Source organism: Carcharodon carcharias, chromosome 7 (genome assembly GCF_017639515.1).
Source record: "Carcharodon carcharias isolate sCarCar2 chromosome 7, sCarCar2.pri, whole genome shotgun sequence".
NCBI classification, from domain to species: domain Eukaryota; kingdom Metazoa; phylum Chordata; class Chondrichthyes; order Lamniformes; family Lamnidae; genus Carcharodon; species Carcharodon carcharias.
In genome coordinates, this window is record NC_054473.1 from 150880722 (window position 1) to 150904907 (window position 24186).

Genomic DNA, 24186 nt, shown 5'->3' on the forward strand with positions numbered 1-24186 from the left:
CCCCCACCCCAGCCCTCCGCAAAAAAGGCGCAATCAGCACAGTACATACTGTGCTTTTGCAAGGAACTGTTCACATGCTTATTGGTTAATTTTTGACAGAATATAAATGATGTACAGCTACTTGGCATTTCAGTTGAAAAATGACTTTCTGCTTCACCTGTCAGAAGCTCAGTTCTCATCAAACACCGAATGGAAGAAAAATCTTTAAAATCTGAATTTGATGATCACGGTAACCTCATTCACCAATTCTAAACACATCGTTTAGTGTTGCATGTTCCCAGCATTCGTGGAATGTAATGTCTTGCATGCCACAACAACAGGTTTTTGTTTTAAAAGGAAAGGAAAAATAGCGAGATATTCAGTCACAGCTTCTTGTTCAGTGAGAGGTTGAGGAAATATATTAAACAACCATGACTGATTAAGCACATTGAATGAATTCAGATTAAATTATCGCAGTTTCTATAAATTACAAATAATTCAAATTATTCTCATACTATTAACAGAGGTATTGCAAGCTTCCTTAACACTAAAACAATTACTCAAAATTAAAGTATTGCAAATTAACTCTTTCACATGCTAAATGGCCTGATCTGCCCTTCCATATGGAATGAATCCTTTTATTGCGTTATTAGGTTTAAACTGACATGTACATATATCACAGCACAGAATTCAAAAAAGGACATTTCTTGTTGAATTAAGGCAGTTTAACAATCTTGAATCAGACAAGTAGATGCATCGGTAAATTTTGGCAAACTATTTTAAGTAAATAATTGAACCGGTAACTAAGTGGTCACCTTATCTTCAGATCTTCAGTCATTATTTCTATGGTCAGTTGTTGCTCAATCTCAACAACATTCCCGCTTCAGGACTTTTTTTGAATAATTAACAAATTATCCAGCCATTGAGATAACAACCCAAAATTTGCAAATTGAATTAAATTTGAATAAACAGGAACATATCATGCACTGGAAAGCAAGCTGTTTGCTAGCAGTTCAGTGACAGCAGAATCTCGTATCAACCTGTGCAGTGTCAACAATTATGCTCCAGAATTCTGATCCTGTTTTGGTACAGAATAACTCCAGCCTTTAATTTAGGTCAAACTCTAAGCAGTAATTGCAACACTGCTGTGATTTTAAACCAATATTCTAGGATGTGTTTGCAGTACTCAGCCAATTGTAAAACTACAATGTGGAAAATAGCTGCTTGAGTGCATGTGATGTTTGTAGTCTGAGGGTCTGGCACATATAGGGTTAATGTGGGACTGAGTATGCTACCGTCCACACAAAGATGTAAGAGGGCACAGGACCTAGACCCAGGGTCAGTGTGGTGTTCAGCAGAGATGTGTAAAGACTCAAGCACGGAGACAGCTCATAGCTTTTACCCTTAATAGTACATGTGTGAATAATTCTAGTAGGTAATATATACTTTAAGCTACAAAAGACTATGGAGACTTCTTTGAGACACGCTATTCTGCAACCAACTCCCTCCCAACAATGTTAATATATATCTTGTAGTGGATTTCCACTGAGGTTCTTTTGCTCATCTGCTATAATTTTGTTTACAGTATAATTCCAGGGATCCCACCAGAAATTCCCCCATCCACCATTATGCAATGCATGTTCATCACACAATGCACATCACAAAATAAAGCACCACGCTTCGTTAGAAATTAGAAAAACAGCCAGTCATCGACCTGAAGCCTGAAATTTGTGAGCAGGCACAATGCCCTCTGATTAACCTCAGTTCTTTATAAGTATCAAGAATCACCTGAATTTGCCTTTAACGTGCAGTGGCCTTAAAAGAACAAGCCAAGATAGCAGCTAAATATCACAACCAGCATCCAGATACCAGATGAGTTACGAACAATATCGTATGGGAGAAATACTGATGATTGCAAAGCGCTGGTGATGAGTCATCCCACAATAAAAGTAATTTAGTATTGTTTGCTTTTCAAAAAGCCAGCACAGGCATAATGGGCCAAATAGCCTCCATCTGATATGATTGCACGATTCCCTACTCTTCCAAGCTGCTCAATCTTAATGCATTGGTTCCTTCTTCTTCTTTACTGCAAAGCTGAAATTACAATTGACTTTGCTATTCCCAGACAGGAGTGGCAAAAAACGAGGAGGAGGGTGACCAAATGTTCAGTGGAGGAGCAGCAGTGATTTTGAAGCCTGAACTGAGATACCCTGGACCTGGGTGCAATACTGATCATCCACACAAAATGTGAACACTTGGCATCTATACACCTCTTTCAGAAGTGCCACTGCTGCAAAGTGTTCATTGTTCTTTTTGCCTTCAACATAAGTGATGAATGTTGTGAATACTTGAAACTTAATTTACAAGAAGCTTATGATCTCTTTACTCAGAGTGGTGAAAAGGTGCAACTCACTATCACATGGAGTAGTTGATGCAAAGAGCATAGTTGCATTTAAGGGGAATACAGATAATTACTTGAGGGAGAAAGGAATGGAATTTATATTGATAGGGGACGAGATGACGTAACTAGAGTGGGAGGATGCTCATGTGGAGCATAAACATAACTGTTTCTGTGCTGTAAATTTTATGTAATTATCCACTCAGGTTTATAAACCTATCTTCAAGGGCAATCCTAGATTGTTGGGGGCTCTGTTGGTTGCTTGAAGCTGTTGCTCAGCTTTTGCTAGTTTAAGATTGGCATGTATGCTCAAAGAAGCAACAGAAATCTGTGTGTGATCACATCCTTCTCTACATGTTAGAATCAATTACTGTGCTTTTAATTTTTCTTCACTGTAAGTACAGCTTTCATACTGATTGTTACAATTAGAGACTCTCAAAATTTTTATTGTCTTAATCTTGGCAGAGATATGTGGGCTCACTGAGTTAACTCTAAATCCTAGGAACCAAGAAGGTCACACCGGAAAATTCCTAAGTGTGAGAGGATTAAGATAGTTATGCGCCTGAGTGCCTCAACAATGATTTCAATAACTTCATACAGCTGCACTGTCTGCTTATGTCTGCTCCTGACTATCATGGGCATATTTAACTCTCTGCTCTCACTCTTGCACTCTCTGAATTTCAACATTCATCTCTAAACCTTTCTTTCAATTCTTTATTTGGTAGTACAGAGCTTGAATATTGCTGAAAAGAGAAACATGTTGCTGAAGCTTTTGGTCTTGCACTCATCAGGACAAATGAAAGAATGCCAAATTTCAAATGATCACAACACTTTCTACTACAGGACAAAAGGGTACTGGTTGGTTGGCAGGTCGATTCTGATTGGCCGAGACATTGCCATTGAGAACGAAATGGGGACTATAGGCTCCCCAAGTTCCCAAGTAATTCAAAAAGGTGTAAGAATTGAACTTGGTTTGCAGAGAAAAGGTCCTTGCATATGTACATATGTCACTTCTAACAAGCTGAAATGAGCCATGTTACAAGTTCAACTGATTATCTTAAATTGGTTGTTCATGTAGCTATTAGCACACTCAGGATTGTTCAGCAAGTGCTGCCCAATTGCGGAATCACATGTAACATCAGACATTTTGTTTTGGGTTTTGCAAGCGTGTTCTGGTTGAGTATGGTCTGTACTCTGCCTATTATGAACAACCGAAGGAACATTCTGATCAGCCAACCACTGAGATGTACAGCTTACATATCAGGCATTGACCCAGCACTGAAGTTCATACATAATATTGCTCAATTGTGTGGTAGGTAGAACGTCTTTTTGGATTGACTGCAGCACCCTGTTATTGGGAAATGACCCAACCAATGCATAGTAGCAGCATGAAGTGGCTTCCTTCATCTGCTATTCAAATTTTTGAGATACTTTGCTTTTCAGGGTGACTTGAGGTAGACCAGGAACCTTTCAGGCCTGAAAGTGATGGCCTTGGCCCATTTGTGAGTTTGCATAATACACAGTGAAAAATGATCTAATCAGGATAGCTATATTGTTATGCAGGATACCCTTGATGAACTCTATATTTGAGTCAAGCTTGCAAGGTGAGAAAATGGCTAGGACCCTATTTTAAGATTGCTGATCAGGCTAATCTTATAGCATGTCGAGTGGTATTTTCCACTAACAGAATGTGGCCTTCAGTCCAAAAAGACATTCTGCCTACCACACAACTGAGCAACGTTGTGTATGAATTTCAGTGCTGATGCATAGGCCATACTTCCCAATGATTGACTAATTGAATCAAGCAGCATATTTCTGCAGTTGTTCGTAAGTACAGACCATACTCAACCAGACCGCGCTTGCAAAACCCAGAACAAAACGTCTACTGTTAGATGTGATTCCATGATGCGGCAGCACTTGCTGAACAATCCTGAGTGCGCTAATAGCTACACTAACAACCAGTTGAAGAAAATCAATTGAGCCCATAACATGGCTCATTTATGCTTGCTAGAAGAGACATACATTCATATGCAGGGACCCGTTCTCTGCAAACAAAAGGAATATTTTCAAGCCTTGCCTCTTTTTTGAAATACCCAGGAGCTTTGGGCACCTATAGTTTCTCATTGCTTTCTTCATAGAAATGCCTCAGCCAATTAGTGTCAACTTGCAAACCAACCAGCACCCTTTTCTCCTTAGTATAAATTATTGTGATTGTTTGAGACTTGGCATTCTTGTCTTTGTGTGAAAGGTGCAAAGCTCTGGCAACATGTCCCCCTTTTCAGCAAAATTATATTTTTGGATGGTTACCCCTTACATTTCCCTACTTGTCTACCCAATGCTGTTCCAATATAGGCATATTCTCACCCTCAACACACTCAAGAGGGACAACAGGAATTGTACTACCATATCCAAATGCTTATTTAACAAAGTTTCAGCAGGCATTTTTTTTGTCAAAGGCCACTACTGTTGAAGATCATACAATTGTTAAAACAAATAAGTTCTCAAACAGTATTTCAGTATCAAAGAATGTAAAAGTGTGATCAGTTGATGGAAATAAGACCTAGTCAAACCCATAATTTGCCTTGGAACAGGCTTGACTAAACCTGGTTTCTAACGTGATGCATAATCTCTGTCAAATCAGCTCTTTGCAGTTTTCAGTGATGCAACAGTGCCACTGACGACTATCTGGTGGATGAGCTTGCCTCAGTAGGACAAAGGCACTTGTTCTGGTGCAGAGCCTCAAACGTACACAAGCTGCAGTGAAATGAAAATATTTCCAGATCTGCTGATGATTCCTGTTCTAAAGACAGCCAGTCATCTTGAGAATTCTGCCATAGCACTTAAAAGATTTTAACCAAAATGAGAAATGCATCCTGTAACACTATTACAATGAATATCCAATAAACATGATCTATTAATGTGAGCATTTCTAAATACTAAAATCAGTAGAAAGACTGTCTCCATTTAGTAGTAAGGTATGCTAAGTTTTCAATGACATAAGGCATATTATAACAATGTCACATATCTAATGATCCTGCAACTCAATTTTTGCCTTAACCCAAGGGAAAAAAGAAATACCACTACGTTTCTTTGAAGGAAGAAAACTACATTTGCTCTAAAATGTCCCTAAAAGCAGAAAGTAAATTGCCAATAAAGACAAAGTAATTATATCAGCACATATCATAAGGCATTTCTCTGAAGCGATCAAGCTGTCTTTATCTCCCAACTCTGAATGTCACTACCCGAGGTTTGGAAATGTTGGAGACTACAACTCACTCATTTTATGCCTGCAGTGTTACTGTTATACTGAGGGAATTGCCACTGGTATAAAAGCTTTCTTTAAGTGTGTTACAGCATCATTTTGTCTACATCTACTACATTCATTTTGTCTGTAAGTACCATTGTAGGATATGAAGGACACACATAAGAGTACTGCGGCTTGACAGGTGTTCACAAGTGGCTGCTTAACTTGAAATATTTTTGTACTCGTACTGAAAATTTTATACCTTATACTTCCTGGGAAATGGAATATTTGACATTTAAATGGTTTTAACAGTATAAATGTTTTGATGTGATAAAACATTTAAGAACTGGTTACCAATTGCATAAAATGAATAGGCTTAGACCTTACTCTCTGCTGTCTTATTATTTCAGATTTTAAATTTATAATTCACAATTTAACCAAAGTAATTAAGATTTTAAGATAATTATCATGCCTTCATTTTTGAAGGAGTGCTCCTTCAGTCCATAGTATTTTTGCCTGTGTTCACATCCACTGGGATAAATTCTCATTTTCAGAAGGGAGGTAGGGATTTCTGGTGGGCCCCGCTGGGATTTCTGGTGGGTTCACTGCCATTTAAAGTGCTAAAGCATCTCTTGTATAGTGTCATAAAACTCAGTTCAAATTTACGTCAGGCAGTTTCTGCACATCAGGCAAGAGCATCTCACTTCTTGGATCCAGAAATAGAGGGGCAAGTAGAACAGGTGATGGGTGATATTCCCTTCAGATAGCAGAAAGCTGCAGCAGGCCTGGACCGACAATATCAATGCTCACATCATTACCTTCAGTATGTGGGTTCATTACCAGGAGGGCCTCATCGCCCTGACCCAGACAGTATGAATTAGCAAGCGTCCTTCTATCTCTATTGCTCAGCATTACATTTGGGCCCAGCACTCCCCCACCCCCAGAACTCCAAATGCTTCTCTCCTTTGTACCATGTGCTTCTCCACCTATCCCAAGATTACTCTGTATTATATCGCATCCCCATTCCAACCAAACACTCATCCTTGCTGCTGCCTTTACACAGGCATGAACTATGTCTACCATTTACCTGCTAGCAACTGCTAGTGCTTTATTGCTCTGCTGATTGCTTTTACACTTTGTACTGGAACAACCTTCTTGTACATCCCGACTTCCCTGTCTCACTCACAACTTGCCAATCCTCCCTCTTAGCATATGTACTTATATGAAGATATCTGTAGCCTCCTCCAGACCTACAAACCTCCCCTGTTCACCTTCAAGTCTGGCCTCTTGCACATCCTTGTTTTAATATCTTCACCATTTCTGGTCGTGCTTTCAACTTTTGAGGGCCTAAGTTTTAGAATTCCCTCCCTAAATATTAATACACCTCTTTTCTCTTTTAAGAAAACCCAAAAAACCCACCTCTTAGGCATAGTTTTTGGTCATAGTAACATTGAAAAATGTACATTACAGAAGGATATCTGTTTATGTGTTCAGTGTCAAATTTTGTTTGCTAATATTCTTGCAAAGTGTCTTGGGACATTTTACTATGTTAAAGGTGCTATATAAATGTAAGTTGTTGTCGTCTCACACATCTGCACAGCCCTTTATATAATCATTTGCCAGCTCATTTCTTCTCTTTGTGTAGGAGCTGGCTTATAAAAACAGTGAGAGGACAAGAAACGAGTTCTATGCTGGCTCTTCCCGAGGTGGAGAGGGAAACCATGGGGCATCTTCAGGGACAGGCAACGTAAAGGAGTGTTGGTGGTGGGGAGGCTGGTGGGTACTAGCAGCAGGGTGTCTGCCTGTTACTTCGTCTGTTTTCTCAAGCAATCAGATGTTCAGACAATGGGGCAGCCTGGAGCTGCATAGTGCTGTCAATTATTTGACTAGCTAGCAAGCCTCTCACTGCCTTGCTGACCTTTAGCCTTCCCTCTTTGTCTAGGTCCACCATGACAGAGCCTCTGCAGAGAGCTTTGATAGCCTCCATACCAGTTTCCATTCTCCCCTGAAAGTTCTCTTGGCTTCTGGGGGACAGCGCTGACCTGATACTTTAGAGCATTGCATCATTCCTACATTCTGTTTTTGCAAAGAACTGTCGAAGTAAGGAGGCGCAGTCCCCAGAGGCGCCATGGGAGAGGTAACCCGGAAGGAAAAAAGCAGTTCAGACCAGTAGTCTTATATCCCAGTTTTTGCTGGTGTTCCATTTTAAGGTATACAAGACCAGTTCGGACCAGTGTTCTTATTCCCCAGTTTATACTGTTTTTCCCTTCTTACCTGCTGCCCCCCTCAGGATGACAGCATGTCTGCTCCTTCGCCACCCAATCTTCCAGGACTCTTATAAGTGCCACATAGCCACGAGGGCCGGATTGCTCAGGCTCACACCGGAATGCTCCTGGAGCCCGTAGAACATCATTCATTAGAGGGTAATATTCCTCTAGAAGCACCAGCATTGGCTTCATCCCCCTCAACAACTGGCACAATGATCGGCTCCCATCTGCATTCAGGGACTCGAGGCCCAGATTTGCTCAGGGTCACCCGCCACAGCTATCTGGTGAGTCCTCAATGGAAGCTCAGCAGACTTCTATTTCACAAATGGTAACCATGGTGGATACACCTCATAGGAGCAGCAGGACAGGTAGGCAAGTGCACAGAGCAGACACAAGAGTGATTTTTAATTATTACTGTAGAATGTTTGGTACAGATGGAATTGAAATGTTAGGTAAATTATTGTCGAGTATGAATTTGGTGCTGATGCTCCTATTTGTAGTGAAATGATGGTGAGACCCACAAGATTAGACTGAAAGAAGGCATTGGGATGATGATGGTAAGAATGTTTTTATTAGGAAATACAGAACTGTCAGTGTATTGTGGATGGGACAAATGGTTCATGTGAACTATTCTTGGTTAGCTTTAAAGTGGCTAACTGTGCTCCTCCTCTTCCTTCTCCTCCTCAATCATCTCCCCTTGCTCTTCCTCCTGTTGTATTTTTTGCTGCCCAGGTTGGTCCCACAAAATAATGAAGATACATAGCATGCAGCAGATGATGACAAATCCAGACCCCCAGTAGCAAGTCTGTGGCCTGATAGCATGGTTGGAATAAAGGCAGCACAGAGGACTGGCGCATGATGAATAAATCATGACTGCTGCCTCTTTGCATCACCCTCACAAGACACATTTCCACCTAGTTTTGCATCATCAGCAAACTTGGAAACATTGGGCCATAACTTCAGTCTAGCGTCAGAAAGTGCTGGCCTGTAGAAATTAGGAGAAATAAATTCACACCTTACCTGGTCTTGGAAATTGCATTGCCATTTCCATTCACCAAAGCTCCTCGGGGTCCGTATCAAAAGATTCCTCGCAGGCCCCAGCGAAGTCTAGATCCAGCATACTCAAGGAGGCCACACCCACTTTCTTTACAGCATTAGCTACCATAAAGTGGGGATGTTTAAAGGGCTGGGGAAATTGGCAGGCCAGGAAAAGGTAAGTGTCTAAGGTAGGTAGGTAGGATTTGGTGGGGGGGGATGGGGTGCGTTTGAGATGGTTTGGGGGTGCTCGGGGAGGGTTGGGGGTGTTCAAGTGGGGTTGGGAGTGTCTGGATGTTCAGGAGTGGTGTCTGGAGGTCGATGGGGGGGCCTGGAGGCTGGCGGGGTGGGGTTGGGAGTGCCCGGATGTCAGGAGTGTCCATAGGTCGAGGGGGTGTTGGGAGTGTTTGAAGTTCGAGCAGGTTGGAAGTGTCTGGAGGACGGGGGGGGGGGTTGAAGGTGTCTAGAGGTCGGGAGGGATTGGGAGTGTCTGGAGGATGGAGGGTAGTGGTGTCAGGAGGCCAGGGGGTTTGGGGTATCTGGAGGTCAGGGGGTTGGGGGTGCTTGGGGATCAGGGATTGTTGGGGGTGTCTGGAGCTCTGGGGGGGGATTGGGGTTGTCTGGAGTTTGGGGGGGATGGTGTTTGGGGGCTGGGGGATCCAGAGAGAGGGTGGTGGGAGCCCGTGGTCGGGGGAGGGGAGTGGGCAAGTTGGTGAGGGGCTGAGGTAGGGTTGTTGGAGGTCGGGGGGTGATGGGGGAGTCCCGTGGTGTCAGTCTGGGTCTTTACAATAGTTACCCAGCATTTAGAAGAGGTTTTAATTCTTCTAACCTTTTCTGAATAACTATTGTTATAACCCCGATGGAACTATCTGAAGTTTACGATTTAAACTGCGTTTTCAGATGTTTCCCAGTGCAGCGCAATTCTCCAGAGGAAGTTAGCACTTTTGGGCAATTAGTGTGTAAACCCATGCCTGGGAACTTGCCAGAGGAATTCCCCAGCACATCTTTGGGGTACCCCACAAATCCGACACCGGGGAGCACGGAAGTTATGGGCCATTACATTTGGTTCCCTCATCCAAATCATTTAAATGTATTGTGAATGGCTGGGGCCCAAGCACTGATCGCTGTGGTAGTAGTCACCGCCTGCCAACCTGAGAATGATTGGTTTATTCCTATTCTCTATTTTCTGTCCATTAACTAATCCTCAGTCCATGTCAGTACATTACCCCCTCTCCCATGTGCTCTAATTTTATTTACTAACCTCCTGTGTGGGACTTTATTGAGAGCCTTCTGAAAATCCAAATACAACACATCCACTGCTTACCTCTTACCTATTCTTCTATTAACATCCTCAAAAAGCTCCAACAAGTTTGTCAAGCATGATTTCCATTTCATAAATCCATGTTGACACAACCCAATCAGATCAATATTTTCGAAGTGACTAGTTATCACATTCTTTATAATAGATTTCCCTACTGCTGACGTCAAGTTCAGAGGTCTTTTGTTCACTGTTTTCTCTCTCCCTCATTTTTAAATAGTGGGGTCACATTTGCAACCTTCCAATCTGCAGACCCATTCCAGAATCTATAGAATTTTGAAAGATGGCCACCAATGCATTCATTATCACTAAAGCCCCGCCTCTTTCAACACTCTGGGATGTAGATCATTGGGTCCAGGGAATTTATCAACTTTGATTCCCCTTAATTTCACCAATAGTACTTTTTTACTAATACCAATTTCTTCCAATTTCTCATTCTCACTAGTCCCTTGGAACTCGATTATTTCTGGGACATTTCTTGTATCTTTCTCCATGAACAAAGTAATTATTTAGCTTCTCTGCTACTTCCCTATTCCCCATCATAAATTCTCCTGTCTCTGCCTGTAATGGACCCACATTTGGCTTTACCAATCTTTTCCTTTTGACATTCCCATGGAAAGTTTTACAGTCCAATTTTATGTATCTTGCTAATTTACATTCATATTCTATCCTCCCTTCCTTTATCAGTTCCTTGGTCCTCCTTTGCTGAATCCTATTATGCTCCCAATCCTCAGAATTACCATTTTTTCGGCAGCTTTATAATCCTATTACTTGGATTGAATACAATGTTTAACGTAAAAGCAAAATACTGCGGATGCTGGAAATCTGAAACAAAAACAAAAATTGCTGGAAAAACTCAGCAGATCTGACAGCATCTGTGAAGAGGAAGACAGAGTTAACATTTCGAGTCTGTATGACTCTTCATCAGAACTAAAGAGAAATTATTGGTCTTGTTGGTCTTCCAGTGCAGAGTTGTCCCCGACCGATTGTTGCAGACTGGCACATTCCAAGGTCCAGGACTACGTGCTGAGAGACGCAGTAAAACTTGGGGCAGCCAGTGCAAAGGCACAATGGGAAAAGGTCGCTGTCTAAGACCTTTTTGCCATAATGCACTGAGGGGCTGGGAAAGGTATAGTACCCTCGGGCTGTACAGCTCACAATAAATGTATGTACTGAATACTAATTGTGTTATAACAATCTTTAACTTCCTTTGTTAGCCATTATTGACTCAATGGGTTTTTGTGTCTTAAAGGAATGTGTATTTGTTGTAAAGCACACTTTGATTCTTTAATGCTAGCCACTTCCTGTCTAACTTTTAATGTATTTTCCCAATCCACCAAAGCCAATTTGTCCCTCATACCTTCATAGTTTTCTTTCTTTAGATTTAAGTCCCTAGTTTTGGATTGAACTACATCATTTTCAAACTTAATGGAAAAATTCTCACATATTATGGTCACTCTCTGCTAAAGGTTATTTATTAATTAGTCCTTTCTCATTGCATAATACTAGATCTAAAATAGCCTGTTCCCTAGTTGGACCCTCAACATATTGCTTTTGAAGGGCAAATACGTTTTGTAGAACTGTCATGATGTGAAATTAGTTAAAACCTCAGTACTTTAAAAAATAAGAAAACAGCCTGTGTCAGCGAGAGCTAAGGAAACTCAAGCCTTTAAGTTATGCAAACACCCAGCCCTTTAAAGGCTGCTTGTGTCAGTGAGAGTTGAAGAAAAATCTGTTTCTGCAGTTGCAATAGCTGTTTATTAACATTACCACAAGGGCTAACCTGATGTCATTATTAATGCTTGGTTGATTTTCATAACCTACATTACCTCAGTAGCGGATGCTAAGTTTGACAATTTGATTGAGAGCTCAAAGAAGTTATTAATGGATTAGCTGTCTTTGATGCAAAACTCAAAACATATTAGATGTGATTCTGCGATTGGATATTTGCTAAATAATCCTCTATGTGCTAAGAATTACACTGACAACCAATTTAAGATTGTCAGTCGGGCTCATAATGTGGTGCATTTGCATGTACTGGAGGCTACATATATTAATATACAGGACCCTGTTCTTTGTAGACAGAAAGAACAAGTACATACATTGCATCTGTTTCTGCTAAACAAAATAAGTGACAGCCGTTCGCTGACTCATTCCTCAGGGCAATGCCTTGACCTATCAGGGTCAAGCTACCTGGCTTAAATTTCAAACAACGCTTGGCAATTAACTGTCAGTCATCATTATTGGTGCATTCTCCATGGCAATGCCACCTGCCAACTAATTAACACTCTCTTCACGTACAATTTAAATTGTTGTTTTCCCCCTTATATTGGTATTTTTGCGAGTGTCCTGATGAGTGCAAGATGAAAAGCGTAAACATGTCTCTTTCTTTCAGCAATACTCAAGACAAGTAGCAGGAATTGAAAAAGTTCCTGGCTTGGCCTGCCCACCTCAGAAGAAAGTGTCCACAAGGACTGGATATTCTTTGTGGGGAGGCAGGTGCGGTCTGGACTCTGACCAGTCAACGTGGGGAAGAGCTCGGAGGCAGCCACAGGTTTTGCTGGATGCAGAGGCAGACTGTTTAAAATACCCACCTCGGTGCTATGGGACTTCACTCCAGTTAAAATAAAAATACAAAGGCCCTTCAGCCCTCACCTATCAGACCCCCTCACTCTTCACACGCTCCCCATGCCCCATCCATGCCACCTCATGTCCTTCAAATAGCCATATGGCCCCTCCTACCCCTGATGTCAAACTGTGCACCCCCAAAAACCCCTATGACCCTCATGACCTCCATGCCAAACTATGGCACTTGCATATCCTTTCACCCACTATAAACTATATAGGAGCAATGAACCCTATAGTGATAGTCGGATGTGTAAAAAAAAGCTTTAAAAAAGCAACATCCACTGATAATTCCCACTTTCTTAGTCAGTCATCCAGACCCTTTAAAGTATCAATAGCTGGAACTGCAAGCACTTGAAGTCTCTTTTGTTGTCTAAGTAAGCATTGTAAAATTGACAGCACAGGTCAAAGAGCCAGAACTGTGAATCAAGTAATGTTTTCTCTGGGGCTCAGGTGTTTCAACAGGCTAATGGATTTTTGGGCTCTCAGTTAAGCCTCACTATGTATTCTTGGCTGAGAGCCTAGATATCCATTAGAGTACTAAAAACCTGAGCACCAGAGAAAATATTCTATTCCGTGTTTAGCGGGTGAATGGAGATTGAAGTGCCACAGCTTGGCATGAGGGCATGAGGGGCAATATTGGGTGGATGGGGGCATACCTTGACATTGAGGACATGAAGGCCCACAGGGGATGGGCGGGGAACATACCTTGGCATGGGGGCATGAAGAGGACCTTTAGTACTTACCTTTCAAAAGGTCCCCTCATGCAAATTATGTTCACGACACCTCTGAGATGCAATGATATGCGACTCATTGAAAACCTGGCACGACTCCATGAAAATTGCAGAGGGCTAGGACATGCCTGTTGGACATGCCTGTTCCTGCAATGGATAAGACCAGGCTGGGAGTGCATGGTGCGGGCACGTGATCTGAACCAGCCTGAACCCTTAAAAGGCACTCGTGAAAATTAGGTATCTTGGGAACAGAGTTGGGAATCCCAGAATCCCAGACCACCATTTTCAAAGTGCCCTCGAGTCACCCTGGCTTGGTGAAAATCCAGGCCCTTATGTTTTGTGACAAATCCATTTTCAGTTGGATTGATAAAGCTGTACCTAGTTACCATTGTTAACAGTATCAAGGAATTTTCTTTAACGCGATATGTAAAAAAATGCCTGATTGTGCTGGTTCACAGCAGAATTCGGGTTTGGTGATATATTAATGAATTTGGGTGGAAACCTGAGTTAAAATTTTACTTTGCAAGACTATCACGGGGCGCAGATAGGGAGGAAACTGCTGACCCAACTGTTTGAAGGCAGTCGCATTTTCTCGGGGGCAGAAATCTCTGTCTGTCGGGCGGGTGGAGCGGGAATGGGCACAGGTGGGCGCAGCCTGATCCGCACCCCCCGATCGGGTCCACACCGCCATTTTACGTGGGCGGGCCAATTAAAGCCCGCCCAGCGTGATGCACACCTGCAAGCGCTGTGCGCTCCCTTTGCAGGCTGGGTGGGTGTTGCCTGAGTCAGAAGTCCGTCACAGAAATCTCCCCAGGGAGATTAGTTTTAAGTCCAAAAAGTTTAACACAGTGATGAGAAAATATTTATGACATGTCCCCTCATGTGAAATTGTCATTAATTTCAATAAAAATTTTTGTCAAAATTTAAAATCATTCATGAAAAGCTCATTCCGCCCATGGATGAGGTTCCATGAAAAATGTGAAGGCTGCCTGGGCTCTTTGCCTGCCCAGCAACCTTAAGGTTGGATGGGCAGCTCCGTTAATTATTTTAATTGAGAGCTAAATGGCCTTAATAGGCCTTTGATAGTTCAGTGGGCAGGCAACCGAGTTGGCTGCGCGCCTGCCATACTGTAAGTCTGAATGACGCACCATGACGTCAGGACACATGCCCGATGTCACCACGCGTCATTTTACACCTTGGTGAGTGGGCCCCGCCCCAGCTCACCGAGCCAAAGGCTCAGCCCCAGGAGTCAGATTCAAAGGATAGGATTTTCCCTCTGCGGTTAGGAAACAGGAGTTGGGACTATTTCCAAACACACCCTGGGGGGTGGTGGGGGGGGGGGGGGGGGGGGGGGGGGGGGGGGGGGGGGGGGGGGGGGGGGGCGGGGGGTGCTATCCAATTATGGACGGTAGACAGGCCCTCAAGGGTGGAGGGTCAGTCAGATGCCTTCACCTTGAAAGAAGTAGCAGTCTGCAACAGAAAGTAAGTAAGAGGGAGGGCAGTTTGAAATGGAGATCACTGATATGGAATGGGAACCCCTCTAAAGGGCAGCCTGCGGCTCCTCCTGCACCCAGGCAGAAATGGAGGGCCTCTAAACCTGCCTGGAGTGCTGGCCCCAATCTCCTCCAGAAGGCCATCTAACCTGGTCCGCCACCTATGAGAACCTGGAGGCCGACTGGAAAAGCCGTTTAATTGCCCTTAAAAGGCTCTTAAATGAGCAGTGTCAACTATTAGCCGTGTGTGGGTGGGCAGCTGTGCTGTCACCCCCCCCTCCCATCCCACCTCTGCCAACTGTCAGAGCTATTTTACCCCTGGCCACCTCTGTTCCTGGCCCCAGTGGGGGCTCAGAATCCCATCTAAGTTTGCAGTGAGGGAAAGCCTAAAACTACAAAGATGTTAACTAGCAGTTTCAATGACAAATCAGTAATTAAGCTGAAAGTAGAGGATGAATCCTTTAATTAGTGTCACTGAAACACTCTTCTTGCCATTTAGCAGAAAGAGTTACTTTGAGTTACAGGATGTGGGAGTAACTGGCTAGGCCAGCATTTATTGCCTATCCCTAATTGCCCTTCAGAAGCTGGAGGTGATTTGCCTGAGTGATATTAGAGCCAGTAAAGAGTAAACCACATTGATGTGGGTCTGGAGTCACGTAAAGTCCAAACTGGCTAACACTGGCAGATCTTCTTCCCTACAGGACATTCGTGAACAAATTGGGTTTTTCCAACAACTTCAGACCTTCGTACTACCTTTTTATTCAAGATTTATTTAATAAATTCAATTTCAAATGTAATTTTTTTCAAAGAAATTTTATTTATCCTATTCACAAACCACTGGGATTTGAACTCATGCCTCCAGATCATTAGTCCAAATTGCCCCATTACTCGTCCAGTAACATAACCACATATACAACCATTCCCACATAACACAGCAAGCCCATATCTGGGGTGTCAAATATCAGAAAAAGACCCTATAACAAGCATAGGGCCCTAGTTTGAATATTTCATTTATTATTTTAAATGCTTCTGGCTAATGCCATGGACGCCAAGAGAAAAGCCTGATTCAAAGTGGTTTGTAATACCTTTCCTTTGTCTCATGAGTGCACACACCCCTGCCTGCCATATTGGATGCTTAGCAGTTATTTTGTGCTTGATAAACCAGCACTATGCCATGGTGTTTTTAACCTTGAACAATCAGAATGTTCAGGGCTCATCAGAAACATGGTGGAGCTAAATTTTCACACATTCACATGACCTTGCTTATGGCAACTGATGGCGTTTTCCTTTGGCTGAGGGTGGGAAGAGTGGGGAGTGGAGCTACTTTAATAGACAGAGTGAGTTTAAATCATAAATTCTTCTCTGAATTAGCTGAAAGCTTTGAGGAAGGGAAGAAAATCTGGTTTAGTTACAGCAGTTAAAAAGCAGTTGCAGCTTACAGGTTCAGAAGCATAGAAAACAGATGGTGTGAGGCACGAGGATTGGATTAATAGCAGGATGAGTGACACTGGAGGGTGGGGATGGAGGCAGGGCTGGGGGTTGAGTTTTGTTGCCATGACCAAAGACCCAAGATTCTCAGAAGCTTATGCAGCAATAACGTTGGCTGGGAAAGGGCAAGGAGAAATGTGCACCTTGGCATTTTAGCACCAAACAACAGCAAATCACAGAAAAGGGTATGGAGAAAGGCAGCTCTAGCAGGCAATGCCCACCTTACCCACCCCATGAATAGCAATATAGTGCCAGAAACATTCTATGGGCTTCAAAAGGTTGACCAGAGTGAGAAAAAGCACAAATACCCATACAAATCATGAAATGATGCTGGGAGCATAACAACCCATGTCCACAGAGTGTAAAAGAAGAGATGAGCGAGACAGTTAATATTGCACAAGTGGCAGATTTTCAAAACAGTTATCTTCTTTGCTGTCCTTACTATAGTTCCTGCCTACAGTACATAAATGTTACAATCCCTCTAATTAGTAATGAGAGCTGAGAGGAGAAATGGACTTGATCCAATGTGATAGCAACCAGACACTGATAAGAGAGAGGCCCAGTCTGCACTAAGTTTGCCAGTAAATACATACAGACTGACTGGACCCCAAAAAGCTGCTTTTTAGTGAGAAACACTTGCAGTTGGCATGTATGCTGGCCTAATGTTATGTCTAAAGGGAGGAATGGCAATGACTCATTAACCAACTGTGAAGCTACAGGGAACACAGTACCTTGTTAATTGTTTCCAAAACAAACCCTGATGGACATGTATCAGTGTCAGAGGATTGTGGTTCTGTAGGGGCGTTCAGAGGCATGCAGCATATGTGCCTGGTGGAATAGAACTTATAACATGAGCTGACTCTTGGCACTAGAGGAATGCATCACTTGCTGATGGCTACTGATCTGTGAGGTTTTGGATTCCAGTGTCATGTTTGCCTGTATCTGCTTTCAAACAAAATATGACTTACTTTGGAAATTTGCAGAATGGTTACAGCACAGAAGGAGACAATTCAGTCCGTTGCACCCATACCAACACTCTGCAAGAGCAGCTCACCTAGTTCCAATCCCCCGCCCTCCCCTGTAACCCTGGGATATTTTTTTCTCTTTGGGTGCTTAATCCAATTCCCTTCTGAAAGCCACGGTTGAATCTGCCTCCACCATATTCTCAGGTAGCACATTTGAGATCATAATCACTCGCTGTATAAAAAAGCTTTTCTGTTGCTGTTGTTTCATTGGCCAATCTCCTTAAATTGGTCTCCTCTGGTTCTTGACCCAGGAACAGTTTTTCGCTATCTACTCTGTCCAGATTCGTTATGGTTTTGAACATCTCTATCAAATCTCCTCTTCTCTTCACAGCTCTGAATAAGAGTCACACTGACTCAAAATGTCAACTCTGTTCCCCTCTCCAAAGATGCTGCCAGACCTGCTGAGTTTTTCCAGCATTTTCTGTTTTTATTTCAGATTTCCAGCATCTGCAGTATTTTGCTTTTATCTACATGAACATAAGAATTAGGAGCAGGAATAGGCTATTCAGCCCCTCGAGTTTGCTCTACCATTTAATAAGATCTTGGCTGATCTGATTGTGGCCTCTAGTTTCCTGTCCTACCCTACCCTTTGACTCTCTTATCAGTCAATAATCAATCTAACTCAGCCTTATAAATATTCAATGAACCAGCCTCCACTGCTCTCTGGGGAAAGGGATTCCACAGACTAACGATCCACTAAGAGAAAAAAATTCATTCATCTCCGTCCTAAATCGGAGACCTCATTTTTAAATTGTGTCCCCTAGCTCTAGTCTCTCCCATCAGGAGAAACATCCTTTCAAAATCCACCCTGTCAAGCCTCCTCAGGACCTTATATGTTTCAATAAGATCACCTCTCATTTTTCTAAACTCCAATGGATAAAAGCCCGACCTGTCCAAGCTTTCCTCATAAAGCAACCCCTTCATCTCAGGAATTAGCTGAGTGAACATTCTCTGCACTGCTTGTAATGCAATTAAGTTCTTTCTTAAACAAGGAGACCAAAACTGTACACAGTACTCTATGTGGTATCACCAGTACCCAGCAAGCTTTAGCAAAACTTCCCTATTTTTATATTCCATTCCCCTTGCAATAAACGATAACATTCAATTTGCCTTCCTAATTACTTGCTGTTCCTACATTCCAACCTTTTGTGATTCATGATCCAGGGCACCCATGTCCCTCTGTACCACAGAGTTCTGCAATCTCAGCAAGCAATTAGGAAAGCTAATAGAATGTTATTGTTTATTGCAAGGGGAATTGAATAGAAAAGTAAGGAGATTATGCTTCAGTTGTACAGGACATTGGTGAGGACACACCTGAAGTATTGAATACAGTGTTGATCTCCTTTTTTGAGGGAGGATTAAATGCATTGGAAGCAGTTTGAAGAAGGTTTACTGGACTAGTACCTGGAATTGGTTTGAGCACAAAGGAAGAGGGTTGTGGTTGTGGGAGGTTGATCATCTCAGCTCCAGGACATCACTGCAGGAGTTCCCCAGGGTCGTGTCCTTGGCCCAACCATCTTCAGCTTCATCAATGACCTTCCTTCCATCATAAGGTCAGAAGTGGGGATGTTCACTGATGATTACACAATGTTCAGCATCACTCACAACTCCTCAGATACTGAAGCAGTCCATGTCCAAATGCAGCGAGACCTGGACGTTATCCAGGTTTGGGCTGACAAATGGCAAGCAACATTCATGCTACACAAGTGTCAGGCAATGACCATCTCCAACAAAAAAGAATCTAATCATCGCCCCTGGATATTCAATGGCATTAGCATCACTGAATCCCCCACTATCAATATCCTGGGGATAACCATTGACCAGAAGCTAAACTGGGCTAGCCATATAAATACTGTGACTATAAAAGCAGGTCGGAGGTGAGGAATCCTGCAACAAGTAATTCATCTCCTGACTCCCTAAAGCCTGTCCACCATCTACAAGGCAGAAGTCAGGAGTGTGATGGAATACTCCCCACTTACCTGGATGAGTGCAGCTCCCACAACACTCAAGAAGCTTGGCACTGTCCAGGACAAAGCTTGATTGGCACCACATCCACAAATGTTCACTCCCTCCACCTTCATCTCACACTAGCAGCAGTGTGTATCATCTACAAGGTGCACTGCAGGAATTCACCAAGGCTCCTTCGACAGCAGTTTCCAAACCTATGACCACTACCATTTAAAAGAACAAGGGCAGCAGATAGATGGGAACACCACAACCTGGAAGTTCCCCTCCAAGTCACTCACCAACCTGATTTGGAAATATATCGCCGTTCCTTCATTGTCACTGGGTCAAAATCCTGGAACTCCCTTCCTAACAGCACTGTGTGTGTACCTACACCACATGGACAGCAGCGGTTCAAGAAGGCAGTTCACCACCACCTTCTCAAGGGCAATGAGGGATGGGTAATAAATGCTGGCCCAGCCAGCGAAGCCTATGTCCTGTGAATGAATAATAAAACAAATGGGTGGGCTGTCTTATGAAGAAAGGCTGGACAGGCTAGGCTTGTATCCGCTGGAGTTTAGAAGAGTAAGAGGTGACTTGATTGAAACATATAGGATCTTGAGAGGTCTTGACAGGGTGGATGTGGAAAAGATGTTTTCTGTTGTGGGAGAATCTAGAATTACAGGCCACTGTTTAAAACTAAGGGATCCCCCATTTAGGACAGAGATGAGGAGAATTATTTCCTATCAGAGGTTTGGAACTCTCTTCCTGAAATGGTGGGGGATGCAGAGTCTTTGAATATTTTAAGGCAGAGGTAGATAAATTCTTGAGAGGCAAAGCATGAAAGATTATCAGGGGTTAGTGGGAATGTGGAGTTGAGGTTACGATCAAATCAGCTATGATCTTATTGAATGGTACAGCAGGCTCGAGGTGCTGAGTGGCCAACTCCTGCTCCTGATTCATATGTTCATGTGATTTCTCCATTTAAATAATATGCTGCTTTTTTATTCTTTCTGCCAAAGTGGACAAGTTCACATTTTCCCACATTAGATTCCATCTGTCAGAATTTTTCCCATTCACTTAACGTATCTGTATCTCTTTGCTGGCTTAATTTCCTACCTAGCTTTTCATTATCACCAAATTTAGCAACCATACATTCATGAAAGTCATTGATATGGATTGGAAATCTATAGGATCTAGCTACCTTTAATGGGAAGATGTTGATGTGGCAATAATATCACTGGACTAGTAATCCAGAGGCCCAGGTTTATGCTCAAGTGTCATGGGTTCAAATCTCACCACAGCAGCTGGTGGAATTTAAATTCAGTTGAATAAATCTGTAATATACAGCTAGTCTCAGTAATGGTGACCATGGAACCTATCACCAATTCTTATAAAAACCCATCTGGTTCACAAATTTCCTTTAGGGAAGAAAATTTCTGTCCTTACCTGGTCTGGCCTACATGTGAATCCAGACCATAGTAACGTGATTGGCTCTTGACTGCCCTCTGAATTGGCCTAGCAAGCCACTCAGTTCAAAGGCAATTAGGGATGGGCAACAAATGCTGGCCTTGCCAGTGACTCCCACAAGCTATGAAAGAATAAAAAAAGAACTGATTCCTGTGGCACCCCACTTGTTACATTTTGGCAACCAAAAAATGACCCATTTATGCCTATTTCTCTATCCATGATAAAATGTTACTCTCTACACCATGGGCTCTTATTTTGTGTAGTAACCTTTGATGTCAAAAGTCTTCTGAAACCCAACTACACCACATCCAAATGTTCCCTTTATCCAAGTTGCTTGTAACTTCCTCAAAGAACTCCAGTAAATTAGTTAAATGTGATTTAACTTTAACAAAGCCTTGTTGACTCAGCTGATTGCATTAAGATATTCTAGTGCCATGCTATAAACTCCTGAATAATAGATTCCAGCATTTTCCCTATGACAGATGTTAGGGTAAGTTGACTGTATTTTCCTGCTTTTTTTCTCCCTCCTTTCATGACTAGAAGAGATATATTCACTATTTTCCAATCGGTTGGGTCCTTTCCAGAATCCAGGGAATTTCGGGGATTAAAACCAATGTACATACTACCACAGCAGCCACTTCTTTTAAAACCATAGGATGATATCCATCAGAACCTGGAAACTCGTCAGTCTTTAGCTCTAATAATTCTCTCAGTACTCTTTCCCTGGCGATAGTAACTGTTTCAAGTTTCTCCTTCCTTTTCACTTCTTAATCTACAATTATTTCTGGGATATTATTTGTGTCTTCCATAGTGAAGAGAGATGAAAAATATCTGTTCAATGCATCCGCCATTTCCTTATTTTCCATTATTAAATCCCCAGCCTCACTCTCTAGAGGACAAACACTTGTTTTGGTTACTCTTTTCCTTTTAAATACATGTAGAAACTCTTGCCACCTAGCTAGCTTTCTATCATACTCTAGTTTCTCCTTCCTTATATATTTTTTGTCATTCTTTGCTGTTTTTTACATTTTGTCCAATCTTCTGACCTGCCACTAATCTTCATGGAATTTTACCCTTTTCTGCCAATTTGACAGAACTCACCAAGGAATTTGTGTCCTTCCCCTGGAGTGTTTCTTTCTGACTGGAATTAATCTTTACTGAGTATTATGAAATACCTCCTTAAATGTCTGCCACTGCATTTCCACTCTACTGTCCTTTAAAGTAATTTCCCTGCTCTGTCTTCATACTCTTACAATGGCCTTTATTTAAGCTTAAAACTCTAGTCTTAGGCCTATTCTTCTCTCCCTCAAACTGATGCAAAATTTAATCATGTAATGATCACTGCTACATAGGGGCGCCTTTACTATAAGGTTATTAATTCATCCTATCTCATTCCACAGTAGCTGGGGCAGAATTTTATGTCCGGCAGGTGGGCACATGCTTGACCCAATTGGGCCTAAAATAGTGCATGAAGACATGGGGCAAGCATCCCGGCATCATCACACATTTGTGTGATACTTTGCTCGGCTGGCATGCGCAGGTGCCGGAAAGGTGCCTGCCATTAATTAAGTGGCCACTTAAGGCCTTTAAGGGTCCAATTGAATGAAATTTTTCCTTGCCTGTGCAATTTCCAGCTCATTGCATGGGGAAAACAGGTATGCAGCCAGCCGACTTTTTCATAAACCTCATCCAAGAGCGGGATAAAAAGGGTCAGCAACATTGTCCGTGTGAGTAATGAGGAGTTTTGAAGATAGTTTGCAGCTGGTTGCTTATTAGCACTTTGCAGCTTTATCTCTGTTCGGGGCTTCATTCTTTGCATTTCTAGGCTTTATTTCAGGACTCATTGCTGCCTGCAAGGCCCTCGAAGGATTCAGACTGTGTCAACACTCCCAGGTATCAGACAACTTTCCCTTACCTTGGTAATGGGGATTGTGGTCTCTGCTGGTGGCACCTCCTCCTCTGACGAGGAGAGGGGCAGAAGGGGAAGGAGATCAGGTGTCCCAATGCAGCTTCCAGTGGAGGGACCTGTGGGAGGAGAGGCGCAGGTACAAGGGGTGCAGGGCCAGCAGCAAGTCCAAGGCAGAAGGGGCCACAGAAGACGCCACTATCCTGTTGCCAGGGTATACAGGCAGCGATGCAGCTACCTCAATATGTCTGAGGTGCAATGCCGAAGGAGGCTCCGCCTCTCAAGGGAAACTGTGACCTCAATATGTCATCCTCTGGCCAGTGGAGCTTCTGCTGGCCCTGCCTGGGAGAGACCGGCCAGTGTCAAGGCTGGCATCTCCCCACAGTCAGCACAGCCTCATCAGATGCCAAGGTCAAAGGCGGAGGGTCAGAGGAGCTGCTGCCGTCATTCAGAGCACCCTGAGAGGAGCCCTCAGAGACAACAGGCTGCTCACGTGCCAACGTAAGGTCACGCTGGACGTCCCTGCACATCAGTAATGAACGGGCACCTAGCAAGGATACTGGATGCTTCATCCATCCCCCACATTGACACTGACCACCTGAGGTCAGTGCCTGTGTGAGGGCTTGCAGGTCCGGGCACAACCCCAGGAACCCCTCATTCAGTCCCTGGAGCTGCCTCTCAATGAGAGTCACCACACTCTCAATGGAGGAGGCAGTTCACTTGCCCATGAAGGTCAACATGGACTCCTCCATCATGGAGACCATGGCACGCTTACGCTCATGGATCTCCATCGGATCCCCCCGCACATCTCACTGGACATTCAGCAGCTGCTGCCTAACGGACGACTTCAGAAGCCAATTTTCACCCTTCCACTGAGCATCGTCTTGGTCCCGAGCAGTCCTCCGACTGCCGGGTCCTGGGCACACTCTGCCTCCGCCTGCACCTCAAGCGACTGTGAAGTGCCCTCACCAATGTGCTCTGAGATACAAGCCACTACTCTAATGCAGACCGAAGTGCTGGTATCTGCACTGGTGCCTGCTTCATAGAGCTGGTGTGACAAAGGTGAAAGTGACGCCCGGGCGTCCTCCAGTGTCAGGCATGGCCCTTCGGGGTCTGTAGGTCGGACGCCTGCTGGCGAACCTAAAAGGAGAATAAGGACATGTCATTAGTTACAGTCATCACACTCAGACAGTGCATGCCAAGCATCCTAGTGAGACAATGGAGATTTACATCATGGTGCCATCATCTTTCAATGACCAA